At 40.2% G+C, this 17,102-nt stretch overlaps 2 long non-coding RNA genes across 2 annotated transcripts; both read right to left on the reverse strand.

Moving 5' to 3' along the window:
* Positions 1 to 7,717: 7,717 nt before the first annotated feature.
* On the reverse strand, positions 7,718 to 13,958 carry LOC138733020 (uncharacterized). Its single transcript, XR_011339359.1, has 2 exons — positions 13,182 to 13,958; positions 7,718 to 8,642 (listed from the first exon to the last, which is right to left on the reverse strand). It is a non-coding gene; the product is annotated as an uncharacterized lncRNA (long non-coding RNA).
* Positions 13,959 to 15,879: 1,921 nt separating this feature from the next.
* LOC138733665 (uncharacterized) lies at positions 15,880 to 16,794 on the reverse strand. Its single transcript, XR_011339438.1, has 3 exons — positions 16,709 to 16,794; positions 16,096 to 16,295; positions 15,880 to 15,989 (listed from the first exon to the last, which is right to left on the reverse strand). It is a non-coding gene; the product is annotated as an uncharacterized lncRNA (long non-coding RNA).
* Between the last annotated feature and the right edge of the window lie 308 nt (positions 16,795 to 17,102).

Genomic DNA, 17,102 nt, shown 5'->3' on the forward strand with positions numbered 1-17,102 from the left:
ACAAAAAGGTGATGTTGAGGCACCTTTACTCTTCCCTGATTTGGACTGCTTTGCTCCTGGACAGTCTCCTTAACACTGACTTTAAGCTATCCTGCAGCTTCTTAGCCTAAGAGTCTGTTTTGACAGCTGATGAACCCACATAAATCTTGCTCTGGTCAAAACAAATGGAAAGGAATGAATATGCAGCCATGCCTTGCGAGGACACGAACATCTGTGAATTGTAACCGTCAGTACATTGCTCGCAAGCTCCTGCAGAGCTGCTTCTGGCCACATAGCAGGGAAAGAGTTTAATGTAAAGTTGGCAGAAAGAGCCAACTATGAAATTGCCTAAAATAAGCTGTTTGCTTGGAATTTTTGCAATGCACCAACAATGGGTTTGCACTGCCTTTGGTAAAGCTCTTGGATCCAATAAGGGTAACAATGCATGCTGGTGAGAACATTTGTGCCCAAAAAGCAATCCTATAAGGATACTGTACGAATAGCTTTTCTTTAGGAAATCAGTTATCCTAGCTCTATAGTAGCTCTGTAGAAGCTTCTTACTAGTAATGTCACTCTGCCAAGGTGAGTAATCACTGCTGCATCCTGTAGGAAAGTTATTGCTCCTTCCTCTCTCCACTTGCAGGAAAGAAGAATTTCTGTGGCAAGTTTGTTTAAGATTAATTATGTCAGAAGAGATGCTGAGCAAAAAATGACCACGAGTGTTGCTGGGCCTCTGGAGCAAGAGTGCAGAGAGCTTTGATAACCAGCGAGCCTCTGGCCCGAGAAGAATGAACATCAGTGGCAAAAACAATAAGGCATGAAAACAGTAGCAGTGGTCATGAGGAGCTTGGAAGGAGAAGAACATGCTGTGGAAATTTTTATCAAGGACTTGCAGGACTGTTGTTGATATTTTCACTAAGGTATAAATATGAGCTTATAACAATAAACTTAGTCTTAGCTTGAAATGAAAGCTGAGTCCGTGGCTGTTAATGCACTACAAATCATGTTGGGGTTTTTAAGCTGATGAAAACCCATGAGAATGTGTTCTGGAGCAGCAAGTTGGTGAATAGGTGATAGGTAAATAGACACTGTAAATGTTATTAAAAATATCATTCCAGAACTATTCTATATAGGCACATTTATGATAATGATACCCAGCATGCTAATTATTAAATAAATCCAGATTTCTCTAAGTGCACGATTAATTGCTTTTGGCTTACATTTTATGTCTTCCTTATCTCTATTCTGAACACTTATTTCTCTTAAAAGGGGCTATCGCTGACAATACAAATGTCCTAGTTTTTAGCAACTTCTGTATATGTGCATGCTTAATAAATTCCTTACTTCTTTCTTGTCATCTGTTTTCTCTGAATTATTTCAGTTACATAGAAAAATAAAGAAGACTAATAGTATGTTAATTCCTAGCATCCGTGTGGGCTCAATGATATTTAGGGTTGAATTTCTTATGGACTATCATATTTGGAACAACAGCTCAAGCCTTTCTGAAGCAAGGAGATTCAGACAGTCCAGTGAGATGAACTGTGCTGTCTCTAGGCCTGTTACACTAATAGATTGTACTTTAAATAAAGAGGCTTTTATTTGTAGAAAAGCTATCATGGAACGCTCTTAGGAGAGTTCAAAACCCAATATTTTCAGTTGTCCTCCATCTCCAAAATAGGGTTCATGATAAAAGATGACTTTAGTTTGGGAAAAATAACTGATTTTTTTCATAATCTGTTAAACAGTGGCAGATTTTTTTTTTCATCATATAAAAAAATCCAGTTTTAAGTGTAGTTAAACAAGAATTAGTTTGACATCTCTATCTGCCTTCTTTATGAAGTCTTCATTTTTCTTTCTTATTTTTTCCCTTTCTTCTCCCCACCCAACAAATACAAATAACATAGTTTTAATTGCTAAGAAATATTCTCTCTTTTTAGAGTAGTCTATCTCTTTTCCTTCAAACAAACAAAATATGAAGGATTTACCTTGTATGAGTAGCACAACCAAAAATTATTATGGGCATTTTTAGTTTTCCATTGGGAAGAATGGTTTCAGAGTAGCCTTACAAAATCTAAACCAGGCATTTTTTTTCAGTTGTATTTGTCCAAAGTTCTAAGGCATGGTCACTGGAAATTATAAAACCAAAGTAATATTTTTTAATGTTTTAATTTGCAAATTTCTTCTCCCGGTTTCATCCATCAAAAGGATATTTTAATACAAGCCTTATATGGCAGATAGGAGTAACATGCTACATCAGCAAGGAAATACTGGCTTTGCAGGCCACAAAGGTAAAAAGTTGTGTACCAATTAATTTCTATGCCTGCAAATGAGCAAAATCTCTTAAAAGAGAAAGTGGCTTTAACAACCACTTTGAGAAGGGCACTTTAATCTAGAGCTGTAATTACTCTCATTATGATTTCTATAAATAAAATCTTTTAAATATTTTTCTTTGTTTAACTAAGTTTATGGAAATGCATAGATTCTGATTAACTGTGCTACTAGCAACATAGAGTTTACAACTGAGCATCGTGACAGCATCAACACATTTTCATGAACATATTTCAAAGTGTTGTGATTAGGCAGCGTATATTCAGATTAAACAGACACACAACTTTGGCAAGAAAGCCTTCCTTTGAATTCACACAGAAAAGATTTCATCAAGAAAAAAATAGCCTTGTTGTTTACTGCTGGTGAGACAAATCCACTTATATCCAAATGCAGGCACAGAAACCTATCAATTCATACTGAAATGTTCAATGTAATACAGTTGCTGTTATGAGGCCCTAAGGGCACTGCTTTCCAACCTTCATATAGTGGTGTGTCTTCAGCTGAGGTCAAAATTTATTGTATTATTTCCCTTTTCCTCCCATACCCATTCCATTTGCTGTAAAAGTAGGAGAGAAGTGTTTACATTAAAAATTTATCTCACTTCTGAGCATTTTAAGAGTGCAGTTATGATGCCCTGGCTATTATTCTTTGTGACAGAAGTGAGACAATATTTTTGTTAAGAGGTGATATCTTTATTTAGACCAACTGTTAGAACTGGAGAAAAAAATTTTGGACTTGACTGACATGAATTAATCAGATCTGACAAGCAGCAAAATCCAAACTACATACAGGTAGGACATGATTGTTCTTAGTATAATAGAAATATTTTAATCAGTTAAACAACTGGGAAGGAAAAAGCTGTTAACATGAACGCACAGGCATGAATCAGCAAGAAAACTGTAAGCTTTAAAGAAAACAATGTTGCTACTGGGTCCACATTCTTTTTATCCCCTGTTAAGAATTTAGTTCCCAGGATTGTTTTTTAAACATGACTTGTAGGTCCCCTCTGGGGACCCGGAACATGCAATAGATGGAATGTTTTCTTTATGAAACAAAAAAATCTCCTATCCTTTGCTGTGTTTTGTCCTTGATCGGTTATCTGTGTGAGTTTGTTGTAGTGAATAGTCGTTGATTAGTTTTGTGCATGTAGGTCTCATGAAAGTATGTGGTACGCTTAGTATAGTAAATCACAGTTTTAAAAGTGGATGAACAAGAAACATAGACATTAATAGCTTGGGCACTGACATAAATTATGTTAAAGGCATCAGTATTCATCAATTTTGCAATTGCTGCGCGGGCAAGGTTTGGTTTTGATGGGTGTTTGTTAGCACAGGGGAAATTTGCTTTGGATTGTGTTGGGAAGTCTTGTTTGAAAAGACAAGTGGAAAAGAGGTCCAGGAAAAACTTTTCAGGGATGTGCTTTAATAGATACTGTAATTATTTAACAATTTTGTGTATGTATACCAGCACCAAGTATAGTAGGATGTAACAGACAAAAAGATACTGTCCCCGAGGATTTCCTTTTTGAATTATTAGATTCATAGATGGTATTTGGGTGGTTAATTCAAATACAGAGCCTGTTTCTTGCAGAGCAATTCTAGAGAATTTTGTTCTAGTCTATGTATACCAGATAATTTGTATTGCCGTTTTTTGTCAGCCATGCTGTCTAGAAAGGTGATGTTCATATTATAGTACAAGAAGGGCAGTGAATATTGAGTTAACATTGTAATCAGTGGAGAAAATAAGGCAATAAAGATGTGCATCTTTTTGATACAGAGTAGGTTTGGTGGTACAGCTCTCTCAAACACCTCCTCATGAGTCATTAATGAACAGGCTGGCCTACTGGTATGAGGGACACATTTTAAAATATTTTCAATCTTCAGCAGCCCCACTCTACTGATCTGCACAATTCTTTATGAGTAGCAGCCACCTCCACCTGAAAACCACTGATTTATGAGAGCAACTATTGCATTCTTTTTCAATTATGTCTTTACTTTCAACAGAAACTCTATTGAATTAAGCCACTTTAATACCAAGAGGCCTTTAAGAGAGAAATCCTCAAAGATGTGAATATTCATAAACTGCTTTTTAAGACATTCACGTGTTAAATGACAGTGTCCTTGTTGGGCTGTTCAGCATTTTAGATCTGCATAGACATTTTCTTATGCTAACTCTGAAGAAACAAGAAATTGCCGGAGTGTGGTTGTATTCTTTTCCATGACATATCTATTTTTCATATATGGGCTATTTTGTCTGCATCTAAGCCATGTATTTATGTTTCAATATAACAGTTAATAAATAGAGTTCTAGAGATATGGAGATATAGATATAGATGTACCTGTCAATCTGCTAAAGCTTAAACATGAAATTTGATGAGACATATATGTATATAAATCATGTATGTGGCATACATATGCAGAAATATTTAAGTGATAAGTGTTCACCCTTGTAGTGTAAACCACCTATAATGTAAATTTAATTATTCATTAATTTTAGGGCCAAAAATGTCAATAAAAATGTACAGACATGAAAGCTGTGTGAATTAAACATAAGTCTGCAAGAAATGAGTGATGTCCCATAAAGTTAGATAATTTAATAGACATGCTGCTACCACAGAGATTTAAAATGTAAGGATCAGCATTTTCAAATGCAGAGGTATTTTTCCTGTAAGTAAGGTTGTTGCCTGCACAGAGATTGCTAATAGAAATAGAGTTGTACATCTGTCTCTATATCTGTGACCAAGGGCTTATTTACACTGAGTCAGAAAAGCACACTACATCTGCATGTCATAGAATCATAGAATCATAGAATAACCAGTTTGGAAGAGACTCTCCGGAACATCGAGTCCAACCATTCCTATCAAACACTAAACCATGCCCCTTAGCACCTCGTCCACCCGTGCCTTAAACACCTCCAGGGAAGGTGACTCAACCACCTCCCTGGACAGCCTGTTCCAGTGCCCAATGACCCTTTCTGTGAAGAATTTTTTCCTAATGTCCAGCCTAAATCTCTCCTGGTGGAGCTTGAGGCCATTCCCTCTTGTCCTGTCCCCTGTCACTTGGGAGAAGAGGCCAGCACCCTCCTCTCCACAACCTCCTTTCAGGTAGTTGTAGAGAGCAATGAGGTCTCCCCTCAGCCTCCTCTTCTCCAGGCTAAACAACCCCAGCTCTCTCAGCCATTCCTCATAAGGCCTGTTCTCCAGCCCTTTCACCAGCTTGGTTGCTCTTCTCTGGACTCACTCCAGAGCCTCAACATCCTTCTTGTGGTGAGGGGCCCAGAACTGAACACAGGATTCGAGGAGCGGTCTCACCAGTGCCGAGTACAGAGGGAGAATAACCTCCCTGGACCTGCTGGTCACACCGTTTCTGATCCAAGCCAAGATGCCATTGGCCTTCTTGGCCACCTGGGCACACTGCTGGCTCATGTTCAGTCGCTGTCAACCAACACCCCCAGGTCCCTCTCCTCCAGGCAGCTTTCTAGCCAGACTTCTCCTAGTCTGTAGCACTGCACAGGGTTGTTGTGCCCCAAGTGCAGGACCCGGCATTTGGCCTTGTTAAACCTCATGCAATTGGACTCTGCCCAGCGGTCCAGCCTGTTCAGATCCCTTTGCAGAGCCTCCCGACCCTCCAGCAGATCCACACTTCCACCGAGCTTAGAGTCGTCTGCAAACTTGCTAAGGGTGCACTCGATGCCTTCATCCAGGTCATTGATAAAGACATTGAACAGGGCTGGACCCAGCACTGAGCCCTGAGGAACCCCACTTGTCGCTGGCCTCCAGCTGGATTTCACACCATTTCCCACCACTCTCTGGGCCCGGCCATCCAACCAGTTTTCCACCCAGGAGAGTGTGCGCCTCTCCAGGCCAGAGGCTGACAGTTTCCCAAGCAGAATGCTGTGAGAAACTGTGTCAAAGGCTTTACTGAAGTCCAGGAAGATACATCCACAGCCTTTCCCTCATCCATCAGCTGAGTCACTTTGTCATAGAAGGCGATCAGGTTAGTTTGGCAAGACCTGCCTTTTGTGAACCCATGTTGACTGGGCCCGATCACCCGGTTCTCTTGCATGTGCTTCATGATAGCACTCAAGATCACCTGCTCCACAACTTTCCCTGGCACTGAGGTCAGACTGACAGGCCTGTAGTTCCCTGGGTCCTCCCTGTGACCCTTCTTGTAGATGGGCACAACATCAGCCACCTCCAGTCCAGTGGGACTTCCCCAGCCTTCCAGGACTGTTGGAAGATGATGGAAAGGGGTTTGGCCAGCACATCCGCCAGCTCCTTCAGTACCCTTGGGTGGATCCCATCCGGCCCCATAGACTTGTGGGTGTCTAGTCAGGCTAGCAAGGCTCTGACCACCTCCTCTTGGATCATGGGAGCCTCATTCTTCTCCTCTAGCTCCTGGGTTTGTACACAGATGGAACAACTTCCTTTACAATTAAAGACTGAGGCAAAGAAGGCATTAAGTATGGTCAAACACTTAATTTCATGTGATACAAGTTTAGTACTTGCTAGATTTGAGATAACTTAAAGCCTATATACCCATTTGAAGCTTATCAAATGAGACACACAATGTTTTACTGCCTTCCCTCCCTCCCCAAGCTAAGAATATGCAGGAGGCCGTAGGAAGGTAAGAGAGTCCCTATTTGTCCCTGAATTCTGCTTCCTTATTACAACAATGCAGACTTAAGGCGCAGCACTGCAAGCTCTTTTCATCTCCTTGCCCCACAGAAATCAGACACAGAGCTTCAGAGAGCACTTTTGGACCAGTTGCACCCTCGTGACAAATGCTGCCCTCATACAGCGCCATGTAGAAGGAACTTAGATCTTGTTGAAATCAGGATGACATTTGTCCTGCTGCTCTATTGCCGTGCCAAGTAAAATACCGTAATCCACTGCAGGACAACAAAAAGTAGATAATCAGCAATTCTCCTTTCATCTGTGTATGTTAGGAAAAGCCTGACTGTATCTTGTCATGGAAAAACTTTCCAAGGTCAGTTTGCTGTAGATGGTATTGCTGCTGGCACACAGAGCGAGGGCTCTGAGGCTGGCACACACTGTTGTGGAGAAGACTCACATCGGACCACACAAAGCCAGGACCACTTTGACTGAGTGTCTAACCAAAAGCCTGAGTGGTGGCTTCATCCAAGCAAGGGTTACAGGATGGGTATTCAATTTGCTCATCTTATGTACTACTTGGGCTGACAACCCTAAGGAAGGAACATCAGCCAGTAAATCTCCTTGCTTTGCCTGGTTAATATGCCCTTAATGTGAAAAGCTGCAAAAGACAGCAGACTTGGCAATTCTTGGGTCAGGGAGTATGACCTGCAGCGTTGCTATGAGCATGTTCAATTTCTCTGCTCCTAACAACCTGCTGTACTTTGCAGATCTCTATTTCTCTAACTGCTCACTTCAGTTGCTTTCATTTGTACATTCCAGGCAGTGATGAACCCAGAAGTCTCAAAAGCTATTTAAAAATAATGATGTCTCAGCAAATATAACAGTTCACTTGCTGTCAGATGTTCAGTGGTAAACATTGTTTCTCCTCCTCTGCCACACGTATTTTCTCTTTCCTCACCTCCCCCTCAATTGCTTGAGCTTAGAAGGAAGAAGTCCTGAAATCTCAGTGTCACAGCAAACAAGTCGAAGCTTTCTGCCATCACCCCTCACCAGTTAGAAAAGAGGCACAAGCCACTGTTAGCTACCAAAATTTTGAACAACCAAGCTTCACTGGAAACTTGAAGATTTTCTTAGGGAAAAAAACCCTGAATTTAAGATGACAAAACTATGATTTTACAGCAGTCTTGTCTCTCATTCCAACATTGAAAGTGATGCTTTCCCAGTCATGTGTGACTATCTTTCAGAGGAGATTAAAACTGTTTCTGTTCCACCATGTATGGGAAATGTCCCATGTATTAGTTCTTCTTACGCTGTTTGCATGAAGAGGGAAATCACCAGGAGTGCAGTGCTGCATCCTGTCTCCTATTCATATGACTGCAATAAAAAGGGGAGTGTTCAGCCACTGCTGAATATGAAAGACATTCCTTTGTTCCTGGAGCTGAACAAAATAGCTCATCTGACCTTCGCATAAGGACTGGTCTTTGAAGGGTGGAAAACAGAGTGATAAGGAGGTGTTTCGGTCCCAGGTGAAGAAGAGTGTTGCCTTAGGAAGAGGAAAGTTAAGTCCAGGCAGACCATGGCAGAATGAGTGGGACAAGAGGACACTTCTGCCACATCCAAATCACATGCAGGTGCCCCAACAGTTGCTTCACTTTTTTTATGTGTGAACTACATAAAAGCACTGGCAAAAACCAGTAACACTGCCTGTGGATTGAGGCTTCTGGAAACGAAGAAGAAAAAGCAGATGCTAGTTCACTTGTAAAGAAAGGGTCAGCACTATGAAAACTGTGTGAGTGATTCTTTGGGAAAGAAATACAAGTAAAGATTTGATTAAGAAGGCTACACTGTAGGGAAGAGCTGCTGACTCTGAGAAACATGAGTAATAGTACTTAGGAAGTAATACCTGTTGGTGACTACAGAGTAAATGGATGTAAGCAGTTGGTATGTAGTCTCAAAGTGATGTACAACTGTGAAGAGATGAAGGAGATAAGTGAAGATAAATATTACCAAGTAGATCAGAAGGATATCCTGTGGTCTTCTCAAAGCCTCAGGAAAACAGAAGTAGTTGAAAAAAGGAAATGAAAGGAGGTGAATTAATTTTCAGAATTAGCATAGTCACATATGACTGGGAAAATACAGGCACTCTGCAAAACCCTTCAGCAGTGTAAACAGGGAAATGCAACTGGGGTGAACACCATGCCGGGCAGAAAGCTGCCATGTCCACTTTCTTACCACAGTGGCAACAGTCAAACCTCCCTTTCATTTACTAGTCTCTCTCTCCCTGCAAGTTAATTTACTTCTTGCTCTTATGAGTTTACTGAAGAGCAGAAGTGATGCTGTGATGGAAAACAAGGTAAAAGCAAACAAAGAAGTAGAAGGGAGACTTTATTAAGTCTGTGGCTAAAGAAGACTACAAAGGAGAGGGAGATGAGTAATGTATGGGGTAGAGAAGAGAGAAGGGTAAGGAGAGGACAGAAGAGGTGGAGAGGAAATTAAATACACACTCTCAGTCCAGCACATCACTCCAAAAAAACCCAGACCCATGCAAATCTCTAACACTAATTAATTAAGTAAATGCAGATGTAACATGAAGACTGGATATTCTATCAAAAGATTTAAATGGGATTTCAGTACTTCCCCATTTTCTGCTCTGCCAGAGCCTTGTGGTTGTTTACAGCCACTTGAACATAAAAGACTGGCTATGCATTACAGACCTTTGAACAAAAGGCTAGAACCTAGATCCAATAAATGCACTTTGCTATTTAATTCCATTTGTTTTAGAGGAAGTAATATTCCTGAATACTTCGTCTGAAGGGGGCTGGATTTCTTGCTTACAAAAAGGGACGTTACAATGGAATTCCTAGGACTCTGCTGACTTATCCCACTTGATAATTCTCATCACAGGTGCAAGAGAAGTTAACTGTGCCAGTGCCAGAGAGCAGCAAACAAACCCCACCCAAACTAATGATAATTTTGCTTGTCATGAATAAAATATACTCACATTATGCTCTGTTAATCCAGTGCTCAGTTTAAAGAATTAAGCTGGGGTATATTTTAATGGTTCCCTAACGTCTGAAATGAATTAGTCAGGTGCTAAATATAATTTAGTTTTGCTGAAAGGACAAAGCTGAGCCATCCAAATGAATTACACTGCACACAACTATTTATTTATATGACTTGCAGCACTTTAAGTAACTGAAGTACTGAACATTTTGTAAGTATATGTGAATACTTACACTTGCCATTTTTATGCTTTTTGCGTTTCTCCTTACTTGACTACTGAATAATAAAAAAATGAGGTTTAGTTTGTGTGCGATTTCCTGTCTAATTACTTAAAGAAATTACTTTTTAAATATATGAAGGCATTTATGCACTGGTTGTTTGTAAACAAAAACGTGTGGAAATACTCCTTTTGGGTTTTTTTTTCCCTGTTTTTTTTTTAAGGAACATTTTCATCAATATTGAAGCTGACTTTTATGCCTTTTTAAAAGAACATTATCTTTTTGAAGAACGCTACTAGCACTATGTAGCTGGCACCATTGTAAAATCTATCTTTTATGCATACTCCGCAGTGACATACCACAAGTACTTGTTAAACCTTGTTGATAAAATCATAAAAAGTGTGCATAAGTCACACTGCAGTTAAAAAAACCAACCTGGAATAGTCTACACTTGTCTCACACATTTCCATCAATGGTAACTTACATAACACGAACCTAAGTTAAAATTAATTCATTGTGCTGTTTTGTGAATAACACACAGAAATCCTTTCCAGTTTCCCTTTCCCACACTCAGATATTTTTGCCTAGATTTCAGATTTCAGCTACAAAAGGACAAAGTATACACAGCAGTGAATAAATGAGCTAGATCTAATCATGCTTAAATATAGCCTGTCCCTTTCTTTTTTTCCTACAACACACAATCACTGTTTTCCAGGTGGGATGTCCTACTGTAAAGAAACACAAGACACACCTCCTATCTGTATATTTATAATACACAAAACTAGCTTAAGAAAAAGATAGTGTTTCTAATGATATTGTTGTGTGAGGTCAATCTTCTGTTTATCTACAGTACAGACTGTTATTTTACAGAAAGTGAAAAAGAAAGCTCTACATGTGTCAAATGAGCATAGAAAACAGCTACTGCCCTGCAGCAGATGGAAAGCACCGGGAAAAAGAGGCAAAGGCGGAAGTTTAAAAGCTACCAGTTCTGCTAAACACACTACAACAAAGGTCAAAGATGAACTTTTCTTGTAAGTCTGCATTTCCTTCCTTAAAAAAGTTCTCAAAAGAAGTTCTAAAAACCTCAGCTAGATCTCATTAAGAAACAACTGCTCCTCCAACACAAATAGCTTCATATGGGAAAGGTGATAGGCTGAGCTACTCTATGACTGACACAAAGTCATCAGAAGATTTGGAATTTCCAAAATTTAGTTTAAAATGGTTTTTGAGTTTCAAAATAAATTCAATGCACATTACATTAGTCTTCATACAGAAAACCAGTATGCCTTACACAGTCATTAATTTAGCTTTTTATTTTAAATGTGAGATTTAAATAATTTTACCTTATGTTTTCCAGCATTTAAGATTTTCTTTCACAAAAGGTGTGCTGGATTTTCTGATTTAAAACATGGTCCTGAGATTCTGAGCAGCATCTCTTAGGGCTGGGAATTTTCTGTTGACTTAGATCTCAAAATTAAATTAAGAATTATAGTAATAATAATTTATGCAATAAATAATAAGAATCTCTAAACCCCATTACTAGTTGGTAAGAGATAGGCTTATTTAGATTTCTTACTGAAAATGGGTGTTTAACTTGTAAAGGAGTGACTTTCTTTAGGCTAGTAGAATGCGCTTTCTTAGTGTAATAAAGCTAAGCGCAATACAGTGAAAGTATAATTATGTTTGTTTAGAGTTCTTTTGTGTGATGCATTTTAACTGCAAAATACAGCCTAATTAGTCAGAAGTTAGGGGTGCTAAATGATATGCCAAAAGAAGTGGAGGTAATTAATGAATTCCTTTCTATTTGTTGCGTTTTTTACCCAAGATGCAGTACTATTTGCCCCAGTAAAATAATTTTCTGGATGCATACAACATTTGAAAAATGCTTTATCTGAAGAAATTCAAAGATTAATCTTTAATATTGGCTAAAGCACAGGTGTACAGCATGCATGCTAGTGCAACTTGGGTAATATAGTAAGCGCAGGAATCCCTTTTTCAGGAATCCCTTTTTCAATCATCAGAAGAAATAAAGCAGAACAAGGGTTTTTTTGCAATTACAAGTAATCTGATTTCATAGGTCATTTAAAAAGAACTGTTTAGGACACAGGAAAGCAGGTTTTATGATTACAATAAACAGATACAGTTCTGTTCCAAATCTGAAGCCTTTACAGTAATCATTCCGTGTTTCACTTATGGAAAATGCTTTAAGGAATAGCATTATTATTCTGTAGCATTAAATTTAAAAGAGAATCTAGAATCTTTTTCTCAATTACTCATTTCCATTAAAATATTGAAAGCTCACTTACAAATAAATTCTAATATTCAGTGGCTTAAAAAATCCTTATCAACTGTTTACTACTTCTCTTAAGCATCAGTTCAGCAAGGACTGTAGCACTAAAGCAGATGGGTCACCATTATTTTTATTACTCCTCTCTTTGTTCACTGATAATTGTAGTTTCTAAACAATTTTTCTGCTTGATTAACTGCTAAGTGGGATGGTATCGTTTCCACCTATACCTCCAACAGTGATGCTGCAAAGAAAAAATGACAGACTTTTGCAGAGTCCTTAGAAATTAAACACAAGACAGTGATAAACACCCAGGATTATTCAACCACAGTCAAGCTATGACACATCAGTAGTGCCATGTGACACGTCAGTAGTGTATTTTGTTGCTTTTGAGGGGAAAAAGACCTCATAGAAGGGAATGCACTAAAAGTCAGCATTGACTAAGCAAAGAGCCAGTCAGACAAGCAGAGTAGTCTGAATATATAATTAATACAGGAATGGAAGCACCTATAAGATTTGTTTGAGTTAATAGAACTCTTAGGCATGTTGATGTTTGTTTTGCTAAAACACTCAGGAGGATGTGAATTTTCCAAAGTCAAACTGGTAAATGTATATTTTCAGCACTCTATTTGTAATACTAACACAGTGTTTCTTGCTAACATCAGTCACTAAATGTTCTTGTACAAATTTATTATGAATCTTGAATGTATACCCATGTGCTAGATAATTTCAGGAACATATTTTTAATTACTTTAATTTGATAGCTAAGGGTAACAGTTTGTGAAATTCCTACTAAACTTTGGTCCTGGCATGTGTTCAGCTCTAAAAACCTTTCATTTAAAATTTCTTTTATCTTTAAAATAACTAAAACTTTTCTTCCCAGTGTTTCTATGCTGAAAAGGACTGATATTAAGGCATGTTTAGACCAAAACACAATTGTCAGACAAATATGTAGGGTAATTTAAGATTTGGTGTTAATGCCATGTATAACAATGCTTTGGCAAAGAAGAAAAGAAATTTAATGCCAACTGATTATTCAGTCATGCAGAATCAAAGTCTCTCCATGCAAATAATTCTATAATAGCATAATGAAGTAAGACTTTAAAGGTCTATATTCTATATCACAATATTTGGCACAAAGACTTGGCTACAGTAGCAGAACCTGCATGCTAAAACATCCTGTGAAAACAAATAGAAACATTTCCAATCCTCCAGCACAGGCAGGCTCCATGCACAGGGTGTGGTAACGGGAAGAAGAGCCTCTAACCTCCAGACCGGGACCAAGAGAACTGTCATTGTGATTTACACCCTAGGTTAACTGCGTTCCTGGGACACAGCAGGCAGTGGGGTTCCAGCTGCCAGGAGCAGGAGTGCCGCAGTGCGACCACACAGCCAGATTCTCCAGCGTCACAGGGAAGCAACAGGCATTTTCTCCCCACTCCCAATCCAGACTGTGAGGTCAGCACTTTGGCTCTGATTAAGTCTTGGGCTGCAGCATAGCACATAAGTAATATTTATTCCTGTTGTGAGCCAAAAGGTAGTGACAGAGGTGTGAAAAAAATGGATCTCAATGTGAAAGTGGGAGTTCCTTACTTTAGGAATATGGTAACACTGGGAGATGGCCATTAACCATCCGTACAGCTCTGCTTTGCCCCATCTTCATTGTCCGCCTTAGTTTTCCTGTAAATGCAAGTCACGCTAATAAGCTAAACAATCCAGCAATGCAGTACCCCAGAGCTGGGCTAGGATGGATTGTCATTATCGTTATGATTTAATTTTACTGGAAAGCATGGATGTTCTTTCCCAATGTGCCGAATACTGATGGGTACGCAGATCCAGCTCTGCAAACATGTTTTTCCACTGCTTATATTCTTAACACACAAATTTCAAGCAAGCATTTCTACAACTAGGACAAGTTTTCTTCCCTCCTTCCTTGAGGCCATACAGTGCAGGCTAGGCAGCTCCTGCTGTGCTCAGAAATCAGTGTCTAGGGCTGAGGTGAAGCCTCTGACAGGGCCTGTTGAGGAGACACTGGGGGGACACATGAACAAAGCTCCTTCCATGCCGTGTACTGAATGATGTGACCAAAACTTCCTAGTCTCCACCACAGGCTGAGTGCAAGTCCAGCCGTACGGGAATAGTTGCTTTTGATACCACAAAGAGCACCCAAGTATTCACATGATAGGGTATGTTCCCTCAACATGTGCGCCAGGAGGGTATAGTGATGTTTGGTGCTAACACACAGCCACCCTCCACATTCTGGGGCAAAGAGGGAGCAGCCCGGGCACTTGTTCACACCGAGAGCTCTGTCACCACACTGAAGTACGGTCGTGGTTTGAGTGAAGTGTGTGTGAAGGAGCCGGATGGAGGCCAGATCCTAGGAGCATCCTCACACCTCTCAAGGAGATGCATGCACTGTGATTTACCTTGTTACACCAGCAAGAACCTGGACTCCAAGGAGCCGTGCTATTGCTCTGCTCTGAGCAGACTCTAAAAAATACAGAGGATACAAGTGGCAATACTGTAAGGAAGAAAGAAATGGATCTGTCTAGAAAAGAGGTGAAGGGGAAGGAATAGGGGAGAACCACCTCTGCTGCGTGAGAAGCTGGGGAAAATTTGTGGCTGGATTTTTGTGAGAGACGAGCTAAAGTCTCTGTTGGATTCTGGGTTTCTTTGCCAAAGTACTATTTTAAATGTGAGGTTTGTCTGTGACTTTTTATTTCTCTGGGACAATAGATTGTTTTGGCCCACCTTCATCTAGTACTGCTTGTGCATAAATGAATCCTTCATGCAGACAGGTCATAAACATCAAAAAGAGTCTATATTAGAAATTTGGAGGCCAGCCTAAGTGCACGGTGACCAAGATGGTACTTTCACACTTGACCATGAGAGCTGTGGGTTTTTTTCCTAGTAAGTACACATGCAATATAAAATATTAATGTTTTACTGATCCAGGTAATTTAACATAGTTCTGTGTGGCCCGCTGTTATCAAAATCTCTCTCAATCTTATTTTCACAGGGAAAGGATAATCTCGTTAAATCACTGATATGGGATTTAGAAGCTCTGAAATCTGTATCCCGGTCTGCCACGGACCATATGTAGCAGGAGTGCTGTAATCCCTCCAGCTTTGGATGGTGTGCAGCCCTGCAGAGAGAGCCTCCCTTATTTAGTATGTGCAGCACTCAGTACAGCATTATAACACAAATAAGTGGTGCTGTAGTGTGAGAGGAACCTATCGAAGTCGTTGAACTCTTCTTGGTCACGTGCCAGTCTCTGCTGAGCCGTCACAGGAAATGTGGCCGAGAAGCAGTTTGGTAACCTGGCACAGGGCTCGGGCTCCAGCAGCAGTGGAGCCCAAACACCCCTCCTGCTAGCAGAGCTGACTGCTGGTCACTGCGGTGTGACCGGCACCATGCGACTGTCCACAACGGGACAGGAATAGCCACACCTTCAGCTCCTGCGATCAGATGCGCAAGTGCCCCAGAACTGCTGGCTGCCCGCAGAGCTGCCCTCCTCCTCGCTGCTGAAAGCCTGAGGCAAACCACAAGCTGCTTACACCTAGCAGGGAAGCAAGAAGAGATAAATCAAACTAAAAGGTTGATAAACCAGATAAGTTTCGACAATTGCAGGCTCATGACATCTAAACATAATGATAATAACTTACCAGCAGAATGGCAAAAAAATGATTGTACGTGTTTTCTTTAGCCATTCAAAACTCCCGAGGCCAGCACGGCCCCTGTGTGGACTTTAGCATGCCACCTGCCTTACAAAAGCTTGTGACGCTGTGCTTCATTGCTCAGGGGTGGTGAAGGGCACAATATGGTCGTGTTTTGCTGTTTCCTTCCCTGCGAGCCAGCCTTGGGCCTACGAGAAACAAAATACTTTGCCAATTTAGCCTGCCAATAAGAGCAGGTGGTTGCACAGCTTCCTCTAAAAGGTGCAAAAAGCCATACAGCCAAGGAAGCACGAAGGGAATAAATAAAACAATGTGGGGACAAACTGAAGGGCAGAAGCAGCCCAGGTGAATGGTTTTGTCGTCAGCACAGTACAGCTCCAGGGCCTTATTACTGAAGGCAGAAATTAAGGCAAATCCAGACATGGGACACACATTTCAGTGGGATATGAGCTGCAGCAGGATCTCTCTCATCTGTGATCTGTTGGAATAGCATTTACTGCTTTGTTTCTGCAAAGTGAACTTAAACATCAGAGCCAGTATATGGAAACAGTTCTCCCACCCCACAGGCTTTTCCTCTTCGCTAAAGGACATCCATACATACTTTTCACATGATTCTCTCTCCTCTCCTCTCCCCTTTACTTTACCACTTTTTTTCCTTCAATCTCCTCTACTTCTGCTTCCTAAAAGTTCTGCTTTCAAATGCAGAGACCTGGAATTAAGTCAGTCAAAATATTAAATATTTTGCATATAAATTTTAAGTGTCAGGTGAACCAGAGCAGCCATCAATTTCTGTGACCCAGCAGACTGCAGGCTTGTGTTAGATTCCCCATCTCCAGACCGCAGTGGTTTGCCCACTCCACACAATGCAGGTGAGGAAAAGCAGAGTATGTTATTGCATATTCAGAATAGGTTTTCAGTTTCAGACCACTGCTGTTCGTGTATAACCCAATTAGGATAAACGTCCTTCTCTCTGATATTTCTTTACATAGACATAT

The sequence above is a fragment of the Phaenicophaeus curvirostris genome, chromosome Z (genome assembly GCF_032191515.1).
Source record: "Phaenicophaeus curvirostris isolate KB17595 chromosome Z, BPBGC_Pcur_1.0, whole genome shotgun sequence".
NCBI classification, from domain to species: domain Eukaryota; kingdom Metazoa; phylum Chordata; class Aves; order Cuculiformes; family Cuculidae; genus Phaenicophaeus; species Phaenicophaeus curvirostris.